We start from the raw sequence: 19510 nt of genomic DNA, 5'->3' as shown, positions 1-19510 counted from the left end.
CTTTCTTTACAGATTAGCTGTGGTGGAAGCCTTCCTCATCAGATTGTCTCCAGAAAGCATACAGAACACCTCTCCCCATTAGAGTAGCTAGCAACAAAACAAAAAAAAAATGCACATTTTCCCATTTCACCTATAAATCTAAAAGAAAAAAAAAAAATGCTGTACCTGATAGGCTTGAGCCAAACCTGATTTCTCTGTATGCTGATGAGAAAGGACAAAGAGATCATCCCTATTATCATCATGGGCTGCAAGGAATCAAAGTGCTTCTACTACCTTACTAAATTGAACTTTAGGTGTGTTGTTTTTTTTTTTTTTTTAAACTAACAAACACACCTGGTTCAAAACAGTCTGACAAGAGACAAAGCAGCTGTCTGGGGGCTTTTCAACACCATCAGATGTTGTAACAAACCTACGGTGTATTTTCCTTAAGGTGTTTTCGCTCCTTCCACAAAAAGCTGCACCAAAAAGCAATCCCAAAGGTAGAGAAGGAGCAATTACACGATGAAGTCCTTGCATAACCCAGTCCTGCTGCTAGGTCCAAACCTAAAAACAAGCACCAAGGTGGGGAAAAGATGCCTTTAGACCATTTATTTGTGCAGTTCCCTAAACGCAAACACTGCAGAGCGCAGGCGAGTCACTGCAATCTGTCAGGAGGGTGAGTCCCACCCGGGTGATGCAAGAGCCACCTCGATGCAGTAACCTCAGACAGGTCTGTGCCACCAGGAAGAAGAATTCAGGTGAGCTAATGCTCCCAATTGCACACCCCTGCCATGAATCATCAGAGATCAGCGATTCCCACAGCCCCACTTCTGGCTCTGATCGTCCCTCTCCAGAAAACAGAGCACCCCTCAATCCACACGGCTTGAAAACCAGGAACAATTTACTGTAAGGAGCTATCACATCGACAGAGCACTTGTCACAGGCAGGTTGCTCGAAGGTCAGATCAATAGATACAAAACTGAGAACTTAAAACCTCCAATGCCACCAACAATTTATGGGAAAAGGAAGTTAGGCCCAACTGGCAGTGCTTGCAAACTTAATTCCAAAAAAAAAATAAAATATATAGACACACTTAGCTTCATAATACTGTCCTGTGAAACAGAAAGCATACAACATGCATACTATTTATAATTTTCTGCATCCCAGGTCTTACATTAATGGGCAGCCCCTATATATGCTCCAGGCTTGCCCCTTATATTACAGCTTTTATCATTCTTGTCCTTTGCAGCGTCCTTATCTTTCAAGGATGGAACATGAAACGATGAACTTATTTGTTGGTGTTTCAAATACAAAATTCCTTTAAAAGGCTGATGAGATTTTGGAAGAAAAAAAAAAAGCAGATAATACACTGTCAGACAGGTGCTCATAGATAGGGAAGGATGTGGATTTTATTCCTAAGTGCAAACACCATCCTATTATATCTAACCACATCTAAGAAGCAAAAATGCCCTTACATCTCATTCCTTACTGTATTACTTTGAGCTTATAAAACCAAAGACTATTTGCTTTTAATTACCAGGGTGCAGACCAGAGTCATTTCGTATGCTGTTGCAGTACTTTGCAAAATTGGCACTTCTAAGTGGATAAAAGTGCTCCATAGGGGAACTTCTAATATGCTTTTCTTTCTGGGCATCCACTTTCATTCTCTTTTTTTTTATTATTATTATTAGGTATTTTTTATTTAATTATTATTTTAAATGGTTAGATTAAACTGATGGAGAGTTTCAGTGTTAATCTTTCATAACTTCTATTCCCTTCTCTTTTCACAGAGCATCGGTCACAGTTATGTTACCTGGAAGAGGCCACTATCAGTTTAAAATAATCACATACATTCTTTCCAAGCATGGTCCCTCTGTTCTGAAGCCTCGTTTCTACCTGCTGGGTGGTGTTTCCCCAAATTAGTATCCAAAATACGATCCAGGCATAGGAGAGAATGCTTAGGAACATTTTCCTTGGGAAGGCATAGTGCTGGTAGTGGCTTTAATGGGTAGCAGTTACAAGAAATAAGCAGAAGGGCTTTGTACATGGATTTGCATTGGCCAAAAATCAAAGTTACAACTATTCCACCTGCTTTAGGTACAACTGGGGAAACTCTCCGGGTTGCAAACAGGGAAAGCAGCAGGGCAGAGGCAGGAGGCCAGGGTCAGGTTTCGCACTGAGGCTGCTGACTCACAGCACACACGCACACCCCGGCTATTGGCTGCCCACTGGAAATAGCAAAGACACCAGTGAGTTATCAACCAGGGTGGAGGAATGCCTGACAGACAGCAGAGGAGGTTTTTAAGGCAGTTTCCTGCCCAGTTTCTTTAACCCCTGCAGGACGAGCGGCAGGGATGTGTCTGCGTGCCCTGCCACCGCAGCACAAGGACAGGTCAGGATGTTTTGTAGCAGGTCAAATCTCTCCCACTGCTCCTTGGCTTGCCACTAACAGCTGGCATTTTGCTTGCCCAGTAGGATTAGCTATCAGGAAAACTGGTTTCCCTTCCTGAATTCTGGCAGAAAGCATTAGCCCTAAGAGGCGACCCTACAAAGGCTCACCAATGCTTTATGCTCCATCTGAGCTTCTCGTTTCCCCTCCAGCCCTACTTTTGGTTGCTTTTAGGCATCCATCGAGCACCCAGACTGGGGCCCAAAGTCCGTGGAAAGGCTGTTAGTGAACTCCGTGGGGGCTAAGCGAGGCTATGTTATGCTCAGGTTGGGTATAATTACACCAGGAATAACAAGATTTTCTATTTTTGTACGAGCGTTGATGCAGGAGGCAGTGCTGTGGTTCCAGTCCCTGTCAGCATACGTTAATTCTGCTGTTCTTCTTCAATCAGTATACCAAATCATCTTGTTATATGCTGCTGTGAGGCAGTTTCTAAGATAGCAGAGCACAGATCCCATTCTGAGCCACACAGGCATATCCAAAACCACCGAGCCTCACGGCGCCTTCGCAGAATATGCAATATTGTGATGTAGATCATATCGCAGCAAGGATCCCTGTGGACAAGGCAGCACGCTCACCTGAACGTGGAGAGGAGCAATAAATCCCTGCCTGTGTCGGCAGACCTGGAGACACACAGCCCACAAGGCACACACTGCCAGCAGTCAGTTTATATTCAAGTATCCCAAATTCTGCTCCCCAGACACATCTGTTTCCTGTTGCTTCTGGGTTTATAGCACTGGGATTCCATCACAGGGAACGACACTTAATATTATCAGCGCTGTTTCAGGCTGTGTTTAACTGCCTGAATTCAGTCCTGTGCCAGTCCAACAGGAAGGGAAAAGGAGCCCCCCGTGCACTCCCCAGCAGCTGCTCAGCGAGGTCGGAAAGCTACTGAAGTGTGATTTCTCCCAAGAAAACATCTTGCCATTCTTTTGAAATGTGTTCTCATTTTACCTGTCTCTGCTCCATAAATCATTAGCAGAAATCATCCTCTTTGCCTGAGCCAAAAAGAAAAAAAAAAAGCTTTTTTTTGTTAGAAGAGAGATAGATATTCATCAAAATCCTGATCCAAATTCCAGGGAGGCCGATAAGAGATTTCCTGTTGCCCTCTATGTGCTTTTAGGAAATTTTAATTACATACAGCCCAGGCTGCTATACGCACACATCCATAAACATACACACACACATTTACATATAGCCTAGAATCCTAGGGGGTGATTTTATCTCGAGAGGTGATAACCTCATTAGGGCAAAGCGAAGCTTTATCCCCTGCATCTGGCTCTGGCCCCAGACATCCAAAGGTGCCCGGTGTCACAGCGCAGCCCTGATGTGTGACTTTCATCTCTGCCACCCCAGTTCAGCTGAAGGCCGTGGCACTGAGAAAAAGGTCACCACGCTCGAGGGCAGCTTGGGGCACAGGCTGCCTACCAATGATGCTAGGAATTAGGAAGCAGCAGCACAGGAGCATTAGGAAAGAATGAAAATGAGGAAAACCCTGCAAGTCCTGCACACCATTTTTGTGTCTTCCTTTGCAGGATAAATACAGGATAAAAAAGGCACCGCAATAAGAAGGGTGCTCTCAGCCTTTTCAATAAATCCCAGAAAAGTCCATACAATTTTTACACATGTGCACAGATCCCAAAACAGAGGGGACAGACACTTGTTTGCCTGAAGATTCCCCGCTGAAATGGGTGGCAGCTGCTCCTACAGCATTCTCCAGGCTGCCTGGAGGTGACCTTAGGGCTTCCTTTGTTTTTTTCCAGTCACCCTGAATGCTTGGCACCATGTCAGCAGGGGCTGCAAATTGTTCTTGCTATGTTCCTTTTAGTAGTCTCATTTTAAGCCTAATCACATATTTGTCTCCTGCACTCTGCTATAGTATTAATCTGAATTTGTAACTCACAACATCTAGTTTTGCTCAGATTTTCTTTCCTTTCTATAAAAGAATAATGTCCAACATCCGTAGGGGAAGGAAATTCATAGACATATGAAAGCTTCCAAAAATTATGAGAAGTGTATCTAGTTATTTAGCTTTCAGACAGCAGGCTGGAAATACTCCTACAGCTTAACCTTTGCATGCATTTTATTATTCGTCTAAAAACAGTACCCCTCCATACAGCCTTGTTCTTCACTGAACATTCATCAGAAGACAAATTCTCTATCAGACTTGCTTTGCCAAAAGATTCTCTGCATCTGTCTTTGCACCAGAACTGCCCAGCAATGGAAATGTCCCCGCTCTGCTGCTAGCACTGGTGCAACAGGTCCCGGATCCCCCTGGACAGGAGGCAGATTTCACAGGGTGGCCGATGACCACAGCAATAAGCCAGCACTGGAAGTTCACCTCACCAAGTAAACAGCCCAGATGCGGCTACAATCAATCACTGCAGACCCCCATGTATTAAAAAAAAAGTTAGAAAATAAGCCTTTTTTTATTGCACTGGTAATTTCTCTCCTGTTTCTCAAGCAACCGTATCCGTGTCTGAGCATTTTCAGAAGTGATCAGAAAGCTAGGAAGTACCTTGCAGCTGAATCTTTGAACACACAAAGGTCAGCAACAAGAATCACCCCGCTACTAATCACAGCCTCCAGAAGTCACCTTGGACCGGAGGCACTGCTGCCATTCAGCGTCATCTCAGTCGACCCCAGTGCCTGAAAGTTCAGTCATTTTTACCCTTTTGTTCCTAACCCACTTTCCAAACTCCCTCAGAAGACTGCAAAGCACAATTATAATAATCCCTTGAGAAAAGTTGATAAAAAAAGTCTATCACTTACTTGCTCTCTCCTGTTGCTCTTGTCATTTAAATGACAAAAAAAAAAAAAAATAAATCAAACTTCATTCATCCTGGGTCACATTAAGAAAAAAAAAAGTCAGGTCAAATCTCAACTCTAAGTTCACACCGTCCCTTATTAAGCAAAGGAAAAACAAGGTGGGAGATGAACACCCCGGCGGGCTCTCGGAGGAGCAGATTTATTCCCGGTGCTTTGCAGTGCCTGTTATCTCCGCCTTGGCTAAGCAAGAGAATGCTGGTGAAAATCTTTGCCTGGTACAGTACGGAGCCTCTGTTTCACAGGCCAGGAATTTTACATTGAATAATTTTTAACTTCAGCTCGGGGAGGCAAAACAGGGTCTCGTACATTCTGTCTGCTCGCTCGGGCTTTATTTATTTATTTAGCAGGAACAAGAGCTCCTAATTTTCGGGGGAGGTGGGGAACGGGGACACAAACCAACCCCTGGACTACCCCGTTGCAGGGGGTGAAGGGGGACGAGGTTAGGGCAAAGTTGGTGAACTTTTCTGGGAAAATAAAGAGAAACACAGGGTTGAGAGGCCATTTCCTTCAAGAACTGCAGACTATGATTTCCCAACTCACTTCTTTTTTTTCCTCAAAAATAATTTTACGGATCTGTAGCTAATACCACTTAATCCACTCAGAACTGCTAAAACAGCAGCAGTTAGCAATATCGTTGATTGGAGTTGCTGTTTGCATTGCTTTACCTCTCTAGAGGGCCCCCTGAGCTTCAGGCCCTGCCGTGCCAGGCATGTTATCAGCACGAACGAGGAGGGTCTACCTTAAGTCAGGGAATAAATATGCAAAAACCTGGGGCAAGAAACAAAGGAACAAGTCACCTCAGCTCTGCCAGAAGTTATATATCAAACCAGTGGGAGAGCTGGAGGTAGGCCTGGTCCCCTGAGCTGTAAGATCTTTAAACGATTGGATTTGCAAGAGGACCCACGTGCAAACACCTCCGTGGGATGTGCATTCTTCAAAACCCTCTTTGGCTGCTGAGGTTCCAGGTCGATGGCATTTCCTTGGGTTAACAGCCATCAATTCCTACAACAAAGCCCAGTACAGGAGCTGCAGGAGGAAGCACACGCAGACACCAAACCATAAACCTGGCAATGTCCCACTGCAAATTCCTCCGTCCTTGCATAAGGCACCCCGTTATACCCAGTTAGACGTGGTTATACCCAGGTTTCATCATTTTTCTTCAGCACAGGGTAGCAGCTGCCCTCTTCCACCCTGCAAGCTGTGGAATTAGCGCTGCTGAGCACCTGCACAATTACAGCTCCATTAAAACAGACATTTAAAGTTGCTGTCTCTGTTGATTACATGTTGTTGGACCACAAAAATCAGTCAAATAAAGGCTCTGGGCTGGTCAGGAAGCAGAAAAATAAAATTCCCTGGGTTGTTCCATCTTGCTTTCTGTTGCAAATGTGTCTCATACAGTGAGCTGAGGTCTGTCCTCATTTGTGAGCAGGAAATAGCCAGGTATAGTATAGCCAGACATATTTCAGGGAAGAGGGAAACATTCTCTTAAAAGAAATTGTCAACACTCAACTTACAGCACTGTTTCTGTAGGCTATTGTCACACACATCACTTATTGCACAACACAGTTGAGCAAACACCTGTCTGGGGTGTACAAACAGCCGTGCGTGCAGTTATAACAGACCGATGCGCTTCCTTGTTTACCTGCACCAGGAGCAAAAAAAAAAAAAAAAAGAAAAAAGCAAGAACATGGATGGAAAAAATAAATGTGGAACCTTCCAGGTGGATGACGAAGCAGGTCTGGAAAAGGGATTGTTGGATGTGCTGCAGATGATGCAACTTGCAGCTCTTGTGTTTGTAGGGGTGGTGGAAGGGCTGGCTTCTGAACCCAGGCGTGGGCTTACCTTTTCCAAAGAAAATAGAAAAGTTTTTAAAAAAATATTTTCCATCTCAAATACAGCAGAAGCATCAAAATGCAAACCTATAGACAGTTTTTACACTTTTTTTTTATGTTAGTATTGAAGCATGACTTCAAAGACACTCTCACCTGCAAGTACAGGCAAATGTTCACAGCTATGCTGAATGAAAACTGAAATGATTTACTGTTTAAATCCTAAAACAATAAACTTCCCCAAAGTCAACTTCCTGATAGCCATTAGAAATTTGCATCAACTGGAAATAAAAAGCCTGCTGGGGAAGGGCTGAAAGGCCGGCTGGCCTGTTTTACAAGTAGACAAACAGCAGCGTGAATAACACTGAGCATCAGCTGAAAGTGCTGGAACAAAAAACCTCCAGCACAGCCGGGACTGACGCTGCTGAAAGCAAACCCACTCACACCCAGCTTGGGACACCTCGGTGGCACGCACACAGGTGTTTCTCCAGCAGATGCTGCCCATAAAAAATGGGGAACTCTCACTGAGCATCATCATCCATCACCAGGGTCTAAAGGCATGGTTTGTTTCCCCACCCTGGCTGGGGATGTAGGAAGCATGAGGTGTTTGTCCTTTGCAGATGCAGAAGACATGGAGATATTTCAAATTGTGCTTACAGGGTTAATTAGAGAAGCTTACTCTCTTATCCCAGAATACCGGCAGAAAAGGGATATTTACTCTGGAAAAAGCAGCTAAATCAGGTTTTTTCTGCAGGTGGCTTCCACCTCCCTGCGCAAAGCAGGGCAGGAGGCACAACTGCAGGGTGATGCTCGGCTGTGAGTCCCGGCAGTCCTGGGGCTGCTGGAAACCCCAGGGGGAACAAACAACCCCAACACAGGTTGCCTGTGCCTATGGGTTCCTCACTCTGAGCTGAGTTCACATTAAGCACTGGCTTTGAGCAGCATGGTTTATTCGTTATGTGTGCCTCCTCGGTTTCTGCCTTCATCTTAAATGCTTTCACGTACTAGCAAAGCAGAGCAGAAATGCCTCACTTAGCCACGGGCAGGCTGAATCACAGGCCTACCTGTTGCAGGCAGCCCAGGAGTTTTTGCCTGGTGCAGGATGAGGGGAGGAAGTCCTCACTTCACACAAAATTAATGCCTGGAATTAGCAATAACCTCGCACCCTTCCAGAAACGAAGGATGTGGAAGGCAGCTGGCAACGTCCTCCTCTTCCGACTGCATGCTAAAGCCTCCGAGCACCTCAAGAAAAATCTTTCCCCGCGTCACCAGAGAGCCTCACCGAGCTGTATTTGTACAGCACTGCTGCTTCCAAGGCAAACAAACACCAAACTGCAGCAGCCAGCCCGTATTGAGATGCATCAATAAAATGTGATTTATAGCAATGTCAGGGGAACGTTTTGTACTTATCGTGCTCAAGATAAGATAGGAGGCATTGAGAAAGGCTCATTAAAGCACAGCCTGGCAGCCACCGCACTAACGAACTTGCTTTTCAAAGCTTATTAGCAAAGAGGCAACCGGTGTAAACGAACAGCTTGCAGGAGTAGGTGTGCGTTGGGAGAGGAGGATTAACCTGCGGATGGTGGTTATATGAAAGTGCTGGTTACAGCATAACTTCTGTGCCCGAGGAGTCCACTTCTTTTACAATCCTCAAATATTCAAAAGCTCCTATGAGGGTGAAGAGCTCTCTGGGCTCCACCCAGCCGTATCTATTTCTAGTTCAAAGTTTAATGGGAGTTACTTCAGAGATGGATTTTTATTCTTTTTTTCCTGTAGAAGTACCCAGAAGTAGTACCTGTATCCCTCAGGAGGGCACGAACACAGTATGGCAGCAGCACCCAATTTAATTGGGTATTTTCAGCCTGCAGTGGGACCAAATGGCCAGCTGAAAGGCAGCAGGTCCCCGGAGAACTGGCCAGTACTGGGAGTCACTGGGACACACAGAAGGCACTGACCAGTGCTGGGGGCAGGCGTGACACCAGTAAGAGGAAGGACTGCCTTGGCTGCAGCCCAGGTAGAGGAGTCCTTTGTTTCCTATCCCAACACTAGTTCATGTGCAAGCCAGAGTTTAACAGTTTCAGGGAACTAGCCAGCCTTGTAGCAGGAGAAATGTTTGATTTCTCTTGCTGAGATGATTCTGTTTTGCAGCAGAGCATGCTGCAGCTGCAAAAGGGAAAGGAAAAAAAAAAGATGAAGGGGAAGACAGAGCCACCAAGGTTTGTACCAGAGCACAGACATCTGGCTGGGAAGATGCATCCAGCACAGCTTGGTCTTCTCCAAAGAGGTCACCACCTTCCACAGCCACCTCCATTTCAATAGACTGCTATTTTTTTGTTTCCCCTTCAGCTGCACACTAAGTTTTGTGACAAAAGTGCTCATCAAGGCTGGTAGTTGTGTGCATTACAGCTCAGACTGTCTCACCAGAGACACTTGAAACCCACAGAGCCTGCTCACCATCACGACATGCCAAAGACACTTTTAGGTTACAAAGGATGCAGCACTTGGAGCTCTGCGAAGCAGCAGCCCCACGTTTAGCTCAGTTCCACCTACAGCTAGGTGAAGGATTACTGTAAGCAGCCAGCGAAGGTAAATACAGCTGCAGCTCCACGTCAGTTTACTCCGAAAGCAATGTGGCATTCCACATGAATTGGGGGGGAAAAAATAGTAATTAACTGCTAAAACATTCCCCCAAAATTGATGGGGAGAGGAGCAGTGAAGGGAAACAGCTCACGTCTGGTAAACACCTGTCTGGTGTGAAAAATGCATGAAGAGGGAACCTACGGCTTAAAAATATTTCGCCTTCTCCAGCTCCATCCCTTCACTCCCTCAGCACCCTGCTAGGGACACATCCAGCAGGATGCAGGCAGAGGCCCTCATCCTACCCAAATCCCCCACAAACTGCCCCCATGTAAGCATAAAGACCACGCAACTGCTGCAGAAGTCACAGACCTTTATCAAAAGAGAATAACAAGAGTAGTCTCCTAATTTTACTCCCTAGCCACACTTGGTATGTTTGCCCCAAAATATTTGTCCTTTACCAGCAAAGCAGAAAGAACGCCGTCCTGGCTGATCAAACACAGCTCCTGCAATCAGCTCACGAGTCTCTCTACCAGCTTCTATTTCTGCATTCCCTCTCAAGACTCATTAATATCCAGTGAAATAAAAGTATCTTTGGAACAGATAACATCACCAAGGAGAACAGCACGGGAAAGGTAACACGTTTTCTGCTGTCTTTGATGCTATTATAGGAAAGGAAACCCAGGCCTGTATTTTCAGAATGATGAGACCATGACAATTAACTTGCCAGATATGAAATACCCTTAAAAAAATAACTTAATTTGAAGAGAATTTTAACTATTTTGGAGCACAGAGCCTCATGCCCTTCAGGGATGGGTGACCTCCAGCACTCAGCCCCACCTACCCCAAAGTATGCAGCTCTGAGCCCCCTCAACCACCAACCAGCAGAACATGGAGTTAAATCCTTGAGGTTTGGGACGTTCACTTGTAAATTGCTTCACTTTCATCCCTTTGCCCTCTGACTTCTGCCCCTTGCAGCTTTTTCCCTCCCTTCATGAGCCATCCTTATCATTGCCTTCCTATTTTTGAGCGTGCATTAAGATAAGGCAAACAGATAAGTCACCTCTCCCACACAGGTTTACTTGCATAATCTGATAATTTACTCCAATTAGAGCACAAAATACTTCGCTCTCTCCATCCTGTTTAACCCAATTTGTAAAGCAAATATTTGCCCCGTGGTAGCTCCCATTGCCCAGACCATAGGGATGGTGCACAAAAGACACCAGGAAACAGAGCGTTCCTCATCTTGCTTTAATCTGAGGGTGGTCTGCAGATGTAAAAGCATTGCAGAAGTTATCACAAGAGAAATTAAAGCACAGGAGCAGCTTACCTAAGGATATCGGGAATTCCCCCGTGGGAAATCTTAAGAATCAAGGCCAGGTGCCTTCTAGGAAGGCACATCCCAATAAAAGTATTTTTATTTATTTATTTATTTTTGCAATATGACACAGTACAGGCAGAAAACATGAAGCTAGATGTGGTGTGTCAGGGGACACAGGTTGTCACCTGTTGCATTTTGATGGGAACAGTACCAATATTTAGTTCCTAACACCCTGACTATAAAACATGCTTTACACAGGCTGCTCTCCCTCTCCTTCCCAAAATCCTGAAATACTGCAAAACTGCTGCTGTATCAGCCTCTCGCATATTTATATTTATCTGCTGAAGATAAAAGAACTGCAAGAGAGACCACAGCTGCTAGCAGAGCTTTTACAATAATGAACACAGAGAAGCAATATTAAAAAAAAAATAATTAAAAACTACAGCAGACACAAACCTGAAAACAATCCTAGACATAAACACCCCTGAGCTTTATGTGATTTCATGTTTGGAGCAGAACCTCTTAGCAAAGAGCAGACCGGTCCTGATGAGGATTGCACTCTGCTGGCCCACCCATCCCAGTGTCATTAACACAAGGCCAAGGAGGAGGGAGCTGGGCTTGGAGCCTGCCTCTTCTCCACTGCTTTTCAATACCAGCTTGCACATCTGCTCTCCAGGTCAAAGCACAGTCAATAACACCTACTGATTTGCAATTATTGGCTTCCTGCTTCTCAGGACAGCACCATTCATAGCGTTCAAACATTTTTGGAGCATGTTCTGTTACAGAAGTAGGGGGAATCAGAGGAAAAAAAAAAAATAATGCCTGAGTTCTCATTCAAACACAGACTTGAACTCAGCCACACAGCTTTAGTATCTGTTACTTTCCCAAAGGTTCACATGAGAAAATTGAAGACAAAATGAGTTAATTACAAGTAGCAAAGAATCAGCATTTCTTATAAATGAGGCAGGCTGAGCACATATGAAAACTAAAATAGGAGGCTCTGTTCATTTAACTGAGATAAATGACCCCAATATGTTAACTTAGCACTTCAGCATGTTCACAGGTGAACTGGTTAGCAAAGGCCAACTATTCCCTTCTTCCCTGCATGTGCTCAACAAAATCCTTCAGAGGTTTATGGAGGACAGGAAGAAGACGAAGAGCTACCTTATTTTATTATAGTCATTTAAAAATAGGCTTCCTTTTGAAAAGAAACAACACATGGGTGATTTTTTTTAAAGCAAACAGCACTCTTATGGCCAAAGCCATCCGTAAGGGTGCAATTTTGGGGTCAAAAAGAGCAAGATAGTGCTCCATACATAAGACAAGGGAATAACTACCCAAAGACCCATTTTACACTCACTGTTCTCCATGGACTTTGCAAGACTTTGGGCTTTCTAGTTGTGCTGGTAGGAGATGGCCTGGGTGCTAAGCACCCTACCAAAGGCCATTCCCTCCAGCTTTAGCATTATTAATAGTTGCTGACACCTGGTGGTGAGGTTTACAAGCCTCAGGTTTGCAACCCAGCAAGACACCACCTAGCTCAGCCTTCTTTGGGGTCTGTTCCTGTAGGCAGCAGAATTTAATGGCAAATGGAAGCATCTTTAGAGGTTCTTACAGAAAACATCTGCGGACTGATGGGGTACAGATCTGTTATCAGAAATTACTGCAGATTTAAATAATTATGAGTTCAAAACACGGTTGGACCTGACAGCTTCTGGAGAAATTACGCATCTGCTTTAGGAGTCATCACCTGCATGTTGAGCTCCAGGGTGGCCCTTTCCATTACTGTGCTTGCAGTGAAGAGGTGTTATGATCTGGGCTGCTTTATCAGTTGCTTCGGATTTATTATGCAAGCTGAGTTCATCTCAGCTCCACAGGTGAAGTCAACACAAACAATTCATTTTGCAATACAGCAACACAGGGCACTCGGGTCCTTTCCATGGATGCACGGATATCTCAGCATCTCACATTAGAAACGGCACGTGGTGAAGTTACAATGCAAGCCAATTGGCCACGTATACAGAGTGTAGGAGTTCGGGACTTTCAAAAGCCAAACCTGATACTGTGAGGGAGCTGAAAATATGTTGTTAACTTCTCTAAAACCTCAGGAATAAACCTTACACAGCAGCCGCTTGGGACAGGGGGAAAATATCCTCCTCTGCCTGCAACAGCAGACAAAGACGTGTTTAACCAAAGTGCTTAGGGAAATGGAGGCAACTCCAGACAAAACATCTTTTAAGAGGCTTTAAAGTCCATTTTATGTCTGCTTACAAATGGGAGGACTCATTATGAATGCATGTGAAGTGATTAGTAAACATCCATATCTATTAAGCATAAAGGCAAAAAATCCAGACCAAAGTAACTGTAAAAACTGCTCCCTTTGCTCCTTGATGTTATTGGAGCTAATCATCTGCTGAAACTCAATCTTGGCTCTTTAAATTAGCATATGGTGGGGAAACAAGAGTGAAAAGCAAAATGTTTATGCCCAGCTTTATGTGCAGAGAAGGCTTTGTTTGATCAGAGCAGAGAGGTTGCAAGATGTAAACATAGTAATTAAGGCACTCATTCTAATTGCTGGCAGTTAATTGTACTGTATACGGCATAATTGAACCACCCCGCACGCCACGAGAACTACAAGCCCTGCATTACTGCAGCCTCCTGGCAGTCGCTGGAGTTTACTTGGGGAGAGGTGTTAATCCCTCACCTGCTCATTAGTCCTCCTTCCAGGGATGCCCTGCATCCACATCAGCTTTTTCGTTCTCCTTCAGCTCTAACTGCTGTCCTCATCAGTATTAGAGCTGGACCCTAAAATTCTCTGGGTGGTTTCTGCTTTGCGTTGGCGTTGAATAGGTAGCAGCTGTTATAAAGATTGGGCAGTGAGCAACTCCCCTCTTGTTTAGAAAAATCCCATTTTCCACAGAAAAGCACACTCAGAAAATATATTTTTTCTTCCAAATGCACTTTTGTTTTGTTTTGTTTGCAGTTTAACTTGATGCATTTCATGGCACTTAGGGTGATTTGATTTTATCCCCATTCTGTGCTGGATAAAAAGTCGGCTCTAGCAACTCCTCAGTGACTTGCTTGTGTTCACTGTGTTTGATTGACCTCTCGTCCTGGTGGGCAGATGCTTTAACCACATGAAAATGCAGGCTCATAAACTAAAACACATATTGGCATGGGTATTCTTACACTCTTACCAACCCTACTTTCAGGGCTCAGCCAAAATTCGGAAGCCTTCAAGCCAACGCCGTTACTGAGAGTCAAAATTTGTTTAAAAACAAAATCAACATTGGAAATAATGAAGCAGCCCTCGGAGAGCAGCTCAGACCACTCGTCTCCCTTTTGGTTGTGGGATGAGATAAAGCAGTCTCCCTACTGAATCTGAAGTGGGAATGTAGATAATTCATGAAATTACATGCTCTGTTCATCTTAATCACTGTTCAGCTCCGAGTCTCTTGAAGGGATATTTACCTGGAGAACCAGATTACCTCTTGCTGCGTTATCTGAGGGCAGCATATGCTTTGAATTAGATTTTCAAATATTATCTCCCCACTTGTCCTCTTCGTTATGTTTCCCGATTCAGAATTTTTCATGAAGCGGGAGATTTTTTGACAGGTTGCAAACTAAAATTAAATGTGATGGTCGGGCTTTTTCTTCCCTCATTCAACATAAAGCCCTTCTCCTATCATCACAACAGATAATGAGATTCTATTTTTCACTCTCCCTCTTAATCAGAAATAAATTTCCTTACTGAAATTGTATTAGAGAATGAGGAAATAATCTCTAATGAAAAAAATAAGGCAGCCACCATTATTTTAGGTGGTGTACATATTCAAAATTATTCACAACCAAGCCAATTAAAATGTCAAATACTTCCACTGTACTGATTCCCGATCTTCAATAAAAAATGCAGCTCGGAGACAGCTTCTCTGGAAGATTGGATTCTTTTTGATGTTTAATAGCGTGTGCCTTGCCATTTCACTGCTGTGAGGTGCTACAACATGCAAAGAAGCAGCTCTTCAGCTCTGGAGTGGCACCTGGCACCTTCCAACCCAAAAACTTGGTTCTCTCTTTATTATTATATATATATATATATATTTATATTTTTTTTTTAATTTTTTTTTTTTTTGGAAACTACATCTTTACTGGCAAAACTCCATCAACTCCTTCGACCTCCCAGGAGCAAACAAGCAATGAAATTTTGGCGACCACCACATCAGGACAGCGTGCGGACTGGTTCAGCATCCATCCTGCATCTGTGTCATTTCATGAGATTATGCCGGGTACCACAAGGTGTCACTCCCATCCCACTTACTGTCCCGGGGTGCTGCTGCAGGAGGCGTCTCTTGGGGGGAGATCATCCAAGTTTGGATGACAGGCTGCTTTTTAGGGAATGGTGGTCCAGAACATGATGTAAAGGATCATAGTTTTACCCGATGGTTGATGCCCCAATGCTCTCTGAACCAACTGTGGCATGAAAATTTCGACTGCTGTCAGAAGTATATGGAACTTCGTTGTATCCCTACCAAAAAAAAAAAAAAAAAGCAACAACAAATATTGGAATTTTTCAGTGGTATTATTTATTAAAAAGAAGAAAAATGACATTATAAATGACATGAAACCTGAGCTTCCAGAAAAAAGCTTCAAAATTTCACATATCCAACAAATGTTACGAGGCAAGTAAACATAAAGGAGCGTAGAAGGAAGGTGCTATGCTGCATTGCTTCCTCTGCTAGGAAAGTTTGATTTGAAAGTTTGGATTTGTTGCTCCAAAGCAGTTTATATTAAGATTGTACAGTTAGCACTAATGGGTGGACACTGGTGAAGCTGCCTGGTTCTTTGAGAGGAAAGCCCTCTGACAGCTAATCTATGCCAATTACCAGCGAGTCCTACAGCAGATTACCCAGAAGGTATTTTTAAGCGAGATAAGTTGGGCGATCACCCAGGCAGGAGGCTGGGAAAAGGAAAAAATCCCTTTCAGCTCGATGCACGAAGGGGCCTCGGGACCCCCTGCCGACCCTCTGGGGGTGGGAGCAGGGCAGCACCCCCTTGCCCGTGCTGCTTCTGTGCAGTTCCCTTCCTATCACACCCTCCTTAGGTACTCTTTAGGTACCTTAGACGCCAGCTCTGACAGGTTGCAGGTTGCATTGAGCTCTGATTTGGGGCTGCCTTCTCCTTCCCCTGCAGACAAAGCATCCTCCCGTAAGTGGCACTCACTCTGGGGTTTTCGAGCAAGCGCTGCCCGGGGGATGTTTAGCGCACGAAGCCTTTGACAAGCCCCTGTTTGAGCCCACAGCACAATGCCAGCTTTGTCCCGCCGCACAGGCCGGCTTTTCTTCCTGCCTATAAATACCACGGCAGGACTCTGCACCTCCCAGGAAAAGCAGAGGCCTCGGAGCCGGGGCTGGAGCTGAGAACCAGAAAAGCTCTCTTATGTGCCACGGAACAAAGGGGAAGGGGTGGAGCAGCAGCCATGTGAGCATCGAGCTCTCCTCCACAATGCTCCCCACCTCCTGCTGCACTCATGCCAGATGCTGGAGCCCTGGGAGGTGGAAACAAGGCTCCCGAGCTCTCCCAGCTCCTGCAGGATTGGGGAGGGGTGCAGGATGGAGCCCCCAGGTCTTGGTGTGCTAAACACATGCTCCATCATCTGCTGGACCCCAGGCAGCTTGTGCAGAATAAAAGGTCTGCTGCTCTGTAAAAACAGGCACTAGTTCTCATCCATGGCTTGGTGAGAGGCACCTGGAGTCAAAGGAGCAAAACGTGCTGCACAAAGCCCTTGGTACCCAACATGCTGCCTCCCGTGGACAAGGAGGTTGGTACAGCCAGCCAGAACTGGCATCTTCATCACCCCCCAGCTCTTACTTTAAAAGACAGACACAACAAAAATTCATACACAAATATTAAGCGGTGCAAACGGCAAGCCACTAGCGTGATTTTTTTTGCATGCATCCCAGCTTTTCCACCTGCAGCATCACAGCCCTGTGATAGTTTTCGCGTAATGTGGACATAACAAAAGATCCTTTTCTTTTTAGTTACAGTAAACAGCAGCACCAGAGGCTCCTCAGATCCCTTGCTCCTTGGGTGGGTGGGAACAAAGAGACACACATAATCCCTGGCTCTGCCCAGCCTCCCTTTTGGGCAAGCTGTTCCTAGAGCCCCAGAACTGCAGAGCTAGATGGAACTTGCTTTTGCCGCGACAGGACGGGTCCTGTTTCCATACTGGTCATGACCAGCTTCTTGTTTACTTGTATAAATCATGGGTTATAAAGAAGGCACTTATCTCTTCGAGCCATCATTGTTAAAGAAGATTCATTCAAGAACTGACGCAGTTGCAGCCTTCGAAATGTAAACAAGAACAAGTATCTCCAGCCCTCTCTTCCCTGGGATTTAGCTGTAAAACTTGTTTGCAGACCGATCTAGCTTTTTTTTTTTTCTTTTTTTTTTTTTTTTTTTAACAAGAGGAGCATTCTTAGAAACAGGTCATGAGTGAGAGCACTTGTAGGCAAGACAAGCGTTTGCTTTGAGCTATATCAAGTTAGATGTTTTGACAGCAGAGCAGAGTCTTACCTCTAGGAGGGACAGAAACTGGCTTCCAGCAAGCATTCAGTTAAGTGTTTTCAATTTGCTCCTGCACAAGAACACTTAAAACCAAGTTTTGTTGTGGAGAGGCAGAATTCTCCTTCCCCTCCTTGTCTTCAGAAGGTGTGTTTTTAGCAAAGCATGGCTAAAACATGGGAAGTATGCAAGGCATAAAGGGAATCTTGTAGCTGGCAGGGGTCGTGATTTTTCACAAATCAGGCTTAAAACTGTTGGATCATTGCTCCGAGTATTTAGAAGGAAATGGAAGCCTCTGATACCAATATTATTATTATTTTTTTATTTTTAAATCTTTTTATTTTTTATTTTTAAATCAAACATTAGGGACACATATCAGGCGTCCCCTTCTTTTTTTCAGCCCCTTATTATGATGCTTCACTGTACAGAATGCTATAAAAAAAATAAAAAAGCAAATAAGGTAGGGGACCTGCTCCCCAGTGCTCAACCACAATTATCAGCAAGGAAAGAGGCAGTGATTTACTGACAAAATTCCTTAGGGGAGAGTGAGAGCTTTCCAAAGGTCACGGTCCTGGACTTTGTGTCACCCAGCCATAAAGAGCTTTGCGGCGTGCTGTAAACCAGCACGTCGATATATGTGCCTTGTCTTGGAGCAGTATTTACTGGGATGCTGGTAAAAGCAAGAATAATCAGACGGGCCTCACAGATAGTGCCCGAGGCAGCGGGAACCGCATTGTTCGAGAAAGGGGCGGCGTGGCAAGGCACAGCAGATTAAAGAGCTCCTTGTTAGCAGCAAGGCTGAGAAGCCAGCAGCAGCCTCCCTACACCTGACCTTTGGGGTGTGTAGGCACCAGCTGGTCATAACCCTAATACGTAGTGACAGACAGCGATGTGTAATGCTAGAAAGCTGATAAGTGGCACGGAAGACTCTCAGGTTGTAGCTAGACCGTAAACATAAACTTATTTCCTCATTTCCCTCGTTATTCTGGAGTCATTATGTGCACTTACAGGAAGCAGCAGCACAGGGAAGCTCAGACTCTTCAGCTTTCCTCGCCAAATTCTGGGAAGATCAGCAGAGGTACCAGGTTATTTCCAGACACCAACAGGCAGAATCATTGCCCAGAAAGAGAGATAGGAAGGACAAGTCCCCTTCTCTCCTTGAGCTCGCCTGCCCTCAATAAAAGAGAGAAATGCACAAGGGCATTTCTGCCATTACAGGCCAGGTCTTAGTTCAATTGCATAAATCCAATAGAGAGCTGGAGAAATCATCTCTGTCTATGCTGTGCCTTAAAACACACCAAACCACGCTGTCCTCACAAAGCTGGGTCTGCGCCTGATCCCCTGCCCCTGCGTCTGAAGCTGGGTCACACCAGGTGAATCTGGAGGTGCTATTTAGCAACCTGCTTCGTGGTGAGTGTAATAAATGGCTCAGTCTTCAAAATAGGACTATAATCAAAGTTTACAATTTATTAAAGGAATAGAGGTAAGCAAACAGCGCTGGGTGCGCTGGGAGTCTCTGCTCCACCAAGACACACACCAGTTACATCAAGCAGCTGATTTTTATGCTCCTAGGCTAATACATATTCATTACTACTTCTAAAAAAAACAGGGTTATTATAATTAGTTTTCGGAATCCAAACTCTCCTACTGGAGCATGCGTACCAGTCTCCAGTGGTCCCTCTGGGGGTCTCTCGTGCTGAAGGCTCATAGTCTTCCTCCCTCTTGTCCTTCTCCTTTGTCCAACTTGGCTGGATGTCAGAGACTTGTGCAACATCCCCTGCAAGCTTTGTCTTTTAGTTGTTCTTCAGCTCTCTCTGTCTCCTTCATCTCCTGGTCAGATATCAGAGACTTGCATAGTGTCCCATGCAATAATCATAATAATTAGCAGCTATTCTGAACCCCCCCCAGATATTAGAGACTTCAAGGAAAAGCCTCCAAATACATTTCCCTTCAAGCTCTCTATTGACA

General features: G+C 44.8%; 1 long non-coding RNA gene across 5 annotated transcripts in view; it reads right to left on the bottom strand.

The window, feature by feature from the left end:
• The window catches only part of LOC106016420 (uncharacterized), a 47992-nt gene extending 35449 nt beyond the window's left edge, over positions 1 to 12543 (bottom strand). For 4 of the 5 annotated variants that reach the window (XR_003492282.3, XR_011804617.1, XR_011804620.1 and 1 more), the window contains exon 1: positions 12345 to 12543. This is a non-coding gene — a long non-coding RNA (uncharacterized lncRNA). Of the gene's footprint in view, positions 1 to 5200; positions 5489 to 12344 lie in introns of those variants that run through there. The other variant, XR_005260635.2, reaches the window with a different exon arrangement.
• Between the last annotated feature and the right edge of the window lie 6967 nt (positions 12544 to 19510).

The sequence above is a fragment of the Anas platyrhynchos genome, chromosome 22 (assembly GCF_047663525.1).
Source record: "Anas platyrhynchos isolate ZD024472 breed Pekin duck chromosome 22, IASCAAS_PekinDuck_T2T, whole genome shotgun sequence".
Taxonomy (NCBI): domain Eukaryota; kingdom Metazoa; phylum Chordata; class Aves; order Anseriformes; family Anatidae; genus Anas; species Anas platyrhynchos.
The sequence above is the reverse complement of the archived record's forward strand: the minus strand, read 5'-3'. Positions and strand labels throughout refer to the sequence as shown.